This window comes from Saimiri boliviensis, chromosome 20 (assembly GCF_048565385.1).
Source record: "Saimiri boliviensis isolate mSaiBol1 chromosome 20, mSaiBol1.pri, whole genome shotgun sequence".
In the NCBI taxonomy this organism is placed as follows: Eukaryota; Metazoa; Chordata; class Mammalia; order Primates; family Cebidae; genus Saimiri; species Saimiri boliviensis.
Genome location: NC_133468.1, coordinates 13,672,893 through 13,679,295, shown reverse-complemented (window position 1 = coordinate 13,679,295; position 6,403 = coordinate 13,672,893).

The window sequence follows — 6,403 nt, the reverse complement described above, 5'->3', positions numbered from 1 at the left end:
TAACTGTGCTTTTGGACTTTCTTACTTGCTCAGTTAATCATTTCATAACTAAAGGACTTTAAGGATTCCTGAAATTATACACTGTTTTTAATATTTTCTAGTTTGAAATATTGATAGAGCAACATGGGCCAGCTTTGTTTCGAAGGATATGAATAAATCTGTCTATGACATGAAAAAAAATCAGGAAATATGTGTTTCAAAGCTTTAAGTTCATCAAGGGTAGCTCTTCCTTTAAGAGAATTTAGTATGAAAAATTGAGTATTTACAAAAAAGTAAGCATTTACTTTAGCCAAGGATTCTTGACTTTAGAGTCCTCTTCAATAGAGTTATTTTACATACCATGTTCCCAAGTACATTTTAAAATGTTTGAATTACAGATACTATATCAGCAAATAAATTCTTGGTGAAGAAATACTGGTGTAAGTGAGGAACACCTAAGCTGTCATAAGTGAATGAAGCAATGGAACTTGCAGAGGGTGTCAAATACCCCAAACTAGTTATTTGGTATACTGGTATACTCAAGAACATTTAATTGATTTCATGTAAACTGATTAATAAAAGGTTAGCATTTTTCACTCAGGATTAAGAATAACCTTCTACAGGCTACTTTGATCTCTAAAAGATATAAAAGAGTTCTTAGATTTCCCACTTAAATCAATGAATTTCATTTAATACTGGTGATTTGAGTATGCATTTTTTCATTCATTCATCAAACTTAACTTTAGCACCCGGCATGTTTCAGGCACTAGGGTACTTGCTGGGAGACAGTTTAGTGAAGGAGGCAGATATAAATTACACAAATTACCACAAGCTATTGTAAGTGGCCCGAAGGATAAGCACAGGGTGTTATGAATTGTATATAGGGGATGTGCCCTGGACTCAGAAAAAAGAGTCCTGGAGGGAGTGACATTTAAGCTAAGACAGCGCTCTTAACAGCTCCCATTTACTGACATTATGCTAAAGGAGCTTTAACAGAGTTAGTGATGGTCTATTGACTTAGATACTTTGATTTTGCCATTTTGTGCATGGGGAAACTGAGACTTAAAAAGAGCAAGTGGCCTGTCAAAGGTAGACACATCTAGGAAGTAACAGAGCCTGCAATTAAACCCAGATGCTGACTCCAGAACATGTATTTTATGTTTAACTATTAGTTATAGGACCTCTCCAAAGAACAGGATGAGACAAGTAATTAAATAAAGGGAGGAAAAGAGTGTTCCAGATGAGAAATAACTATGATCTCAAATGACTAAGAGCATAGATTATAACAAATATGTACACTTGGCAAATCTAACTGAAACTAGCAAAGAAACATTTCCCAACAGAATCTAATTTCTGTAACAGGAAGAGGCTTTCTTCAAACAAAATATTTGCAAAGACTGTCACCTAGCGGCAACAGGCAGGAAGTCATTTGGGCTGGTATTTCTGAACAGGTGTATCCAGTTGCTTACCTGGGGATGCGGATCATCAATTTTCATGTCTATTGTCTGCACTGGGCAATCCCAAACTGTTTTTCCTAGAAACAAAATACATTAAACGAAACATTACGAGATCAGCAACCACTTGTTTCAACTGAATTGAGATACAAACATAAAAGTAACGTGTCACAGTTTCAAGCCCTCAGAGACAGAAAAAGACCCTAAGTTTTATCCTGTCCCTCTATGACTTGGGCCAAAGGAACTTGGGCCAACAGAACAGTGAGTAATCTAAATAATGGCTAATGAATATGTCTTATTGGACAGTGAAGCTTTGGATTGCTTTACTAGATAAAGAGCCCCCAAGTAGGTGAGGGACTGTCAAAAAATATAAGAAATATGTAACAGATGCTAAAAAGGAGGAGTCTATAGCAATTACAGTCTTAAATGGTTGCAAAAGTTATGACTCTCATTTTTAATATACATGTATATCTTAAACTAACCAGAGTGAGTACACTTCTTAGCAAGTAAAAATTATAACTGATATAAACATCCAGTCTTAATTCTAACTGGCTTAGGTGCCAAAATCACCTGAAGAAATTAGTTTAGAGATGGTATGGTGGTAATCTGAAGTGGAACCAGGAAAGGGATTCCACACAAGCTGACTGAGTCTTTATTTTCCTCTGCAAACCATTAAGCCCCTTTATCTAGGATAATATTTTCTTTTCATTCAATTAAGGCATTTTTCTCAAAGAAGCTAAATCTAATCTCTGGAAGTTAGCAACTTTCCCTTTAAGCCTAAATGTAGAATGGGAACTTGATGGGTTAAACATCATAGGTGAATGAGTCTACTCAAGATCAGGCACAAATATTACTATGTGTATTGGTTAGAACCCTTTATGTTGCTGGCTGGCTGTGGTGTCTCACACCTTTAATCCCAGTACTTTGGGAGGCCAAGGCAGGCAGATAATTTGAGGTCAGGAGTTCAAGACCAGCCTAGCCAATATGAAAAACCTCATCTCTACTAAAAATACAAAAATCAGCCAGACGTGGTGGCAGCTGCCTGTAATCCCAGCTACTTGGGAGGCTGAAGCAGAAGAATCGCTTGAGCCCAGAAGGCAGAGGTTGTAGTGAGACAAAATCACGCCAATGCATTCTAGCTTGGGCAACAGAGCAAGACACAATCTCAAAAAGAAAAAAAAAAAGCCTTTATATTGCAAACAGCAGAAAACTCAAAGTGAAGCTATGTGATTGGAGCAAAAACTGAACAGTCCAGGGATAGCTTTATCTTCACAGGAGGCTTGAAACAGGGCTCAAATTGCATGACCAAGACACTTTGCTAGGAAGCAGATTTTTTTTTTTTCTTTCAAGCAGATTTGTCCTTCATGAACCCAAGCTGGCAGCTGGAAGCTTTGGGTTATAAAGTTTAAGTACAGAGGGTGTATTAATCCACTCAGGCAAATGTAACAAAATACCACTGACTGGGTGGCTTAAATAACAGACATTTTCCCACAGTGCTGGAGACTGGGAGTCCAAGACCAAGGTTGGTTCCTGGTGAGGCCTCTCTCACTGGGTTGCAGAGAGCCTCCTTATTATCACTGTGTCCTCACGTGACCTTTAACTGTGTACACTTGAGGAGTAGTGGGGGGAAAGAGAAGGAGAGAGAAAGAGAAAGTGGATCTATCTCTGATGTCTCTTCTTCTTCTTATAAGGATGATAGCTCTATCAATTAAGGCCTCACCCTTGTGACCTCATTTAACCTAAAGGACCCTGTCTCCAAATACAGTCACATTGGAAATTAGGGCTTCCAAATATGAATATGTCGGGGGGAACAACGGGGACGAGGACACAATTCAGACCATAACAGAAGCAGTTAACAAAATCCATTTTTTCAAGCCATACCAGTGAAAAATCTCATTGGCTTAGATTCTATCACATACACATCTTTCAACCAATTACTGTAACCAGGGTGATGGATATCCTAGAGATGAAAGGTAGCATCAGTGTTGAAGAATTCATATGGCTGAAAATTTAGAAAGTGGGAATTACACAAAAGAATAATCAGAATTCTCTTGGTGGGAAAAGGAGGAAGAAATTCATGCTAAGATGTTAGCTGATAAATCTCCACTATACTGGGATGGTGCACCCTTTGTCTGAAAGAAGACTCCCCTATTTAGAGAAAAACTAGTATAGCAATAAGGCTCATTCAGAGTTCAAGCTGGCACTATACACTGTTGATATAGGAGAGATGGCAGACTGGGTTTCATTATCATTATTAGTATTAAACAGTCAAATCCACCTGCCTGGTATAAGACTCATTCTGATATCTAATTATCACAGTGGGAGTTGTGACAACCCAATTTCCTGATCTCTTCTCACATGGCTCCTGTTTTTCTTGTTGGATCATATTCTTCTGCTGTGTCATGGATTACGACAATCCCAAAAGTCCTGCACACAGCCCTCTGTTCTCTCTCGAAGTTTTTTTTTCTTAATCTCTGCTATCCCCCAAGTTTCAGTGACCACAACCTTGAGTGTAACTTCCAGAACTTCATATTCTGGCCTATCCTCTTAATCTCATTCTTATTTGCAGACTCTGTATCTCAAGAGTCCTGAGCTTGTTTTTGCTTGAACCCAGTAAAGACTAGCTTGCAATTCTACTTAATAATGTGAAGGAACAAGAAAGTCTAAGTCATCCTCTAAGTAAGGATTTACTGTTTATTGTTTGGTACATGTCTCTTCCACTAAACTCTTAGCTCATTCAATACAGAGACAATTCATCTGTATTGCCCGAAACAAATGATCATTCAATAAGTTCCTGTCAAAATATATGCGGCTTTCAACACAACGTAACAGTCCCTTCTACATCATTTCTGATAACTAATTCTCCTGTTTCTTCCGGAACAGTCACAATGAAGAAATGACGACAGGTTCACTACAGCAGTCTATCCCAGTTTTGAACAGCTACAATATTAGGAATTGTAATTGAGGGGCACAGAGTTGTGGGATGGGTGTTGTTTCCCAGAATCTAAGCTTCCGTCCTATGCTTGGTGAATGCACTACTGTGTGAGGAGGCCAAGTCCCATCTCTCCTTGTGTAAATGGAAAATAGCAGATACAAGTTGTTGGTTTTTTTCTCTTTTTTGACTTTGGTATTCAGGTCATGGTATGCGGACCTTGCCTGAGCAGAGATTTGCATGGTACTGCAAATCAGAAGTTCCACGTAAGTTATCTTAAAAGTGGAGCCCATCTAGAATTCATTTCACTTGTGACATCTAGTGTCCAGTGGTGGTATTGGCAGCCAGGTATTCAGGCCATCCCTAAAGAATGACCTTAATTATGATACAGGTAGCCTCTACAACTTTACTAATGCTGTCCCCTCCCATTGAATGCACCCCTTCTTAGCTCTGCCATCCTTCAAGGCCCTGCTTGAAGTGTCACATGCACTGGGAAGCTTTCAAGGAACATCCAGACAAAAACAGACCTCTCCCTTCACACAACTCCATTAGTGTGGGGCACATAGCATTTACAGTCCTGTAAGTTCTATTTGTTTTTTGTAAATCTCTTACTATATTGTGGCCATCTTCTAGGCAATAAGTCGAGTTTACCACATCTCTGAATTCCTCCACTATGCCTAACACATTGCAGTCACTCAATTAATAGTTTAAAATATATGTTATATTTTTAAAATAAAATAGGAAGAAACATTAATAATGTAGGGTCTACCTTTTCTTTTAACAAAAGAGAAAAAATTTCAGATCGATTTTAGATTACCTAATTGCAGCCAGTCATAACTGGCCTATGCTAGAACAATCTTTTCCTGGCTCCTGAGTTAAGGAATCTTTGTTAAATGACAGAGAAAATGGCATTTGTTTCATTTACCCAAGAACATGGGCGTGATTACAAATGAATGAGTATCTGGTTAATTAGAGCCCCAGATCCATCTGTGAGACTACACCTTGAGCAACTTGCTGCCAATCTTAAAGCTCAGATCAACCCTTTGAGTCTCGCTTAGCTCAGGCAGAAATTGTAGTCTGCAAAGGAAACTGAGAAAAGGAGGACAAGGAGAGAGTGGCATCCCAGACATAAGGACCCAACGAGAGCAAGCAAATCTGTCAAATGTCACCAGAAGTGAGGACTAAATATTGACTACCGAGTTTTGCAAGGTACGAATTACTACTGGTAAACCTAACAAGAGCCACTTCATGGTATTGGTGGGGACAAAATCCTGGTTAAAGTGGGAGAAGAAAAAAAAAAAAGAACAAAAAGAAAATGGAGATAATAAATGCAAACTTTTCCCCCCAGAAATTTTGTTATAAAGAGAAGAAAACAAATGGGATGGTTGCTGATTGGGGTCAAGGAGGTATTTTTTAAAAAATGAAATCATGAAATGATTTTTATAACAATCATGGCAGTATGTTTATGAGCTGGTAGAGAAAATCCAATAGAGAAGAAAAAACTGAAGATGCAAGAACAGAACAGTTAGAGCCAAGTCCTCAAATAGGCAAGAAAAGATAGGCTCAAAAGCACATGATTCATGTAAGTTACCAGGATTCATCAGTGCTCACTAAATGTTAGCTATGATTATTTCTGATTAATTAAATTTTTGAATAATGAATAGCCATTAGCTTTACAAAACATTATTATTAAAAACACATGCAAACAGCCTGGACTGTAGAATCAGACTGCATTAAATTCTAGTTCTAGCACTTGGACGGGACACTTTTTTTCTTTGCGGTTTGTTTTTCTCTGTAGAAAACGAGGGGTAATATCTACCTCATAGGCTGCGGGCTTAACTGAGATAAAATGTAAAATTTAGCACATGGTGGGAATTTAAATGGTAACGCCAGTATTACCACTGGTAAGGTGCTTGAGATCACATAATGGTGCCAAAGGTGATTCTCCACTGCCCAGCCCAACGACACTCTTCCCCTAGAAGGCATTGTCGTAAAACAAACAAACAAAAAACAAACAAACAAACAGAACACCCAAACA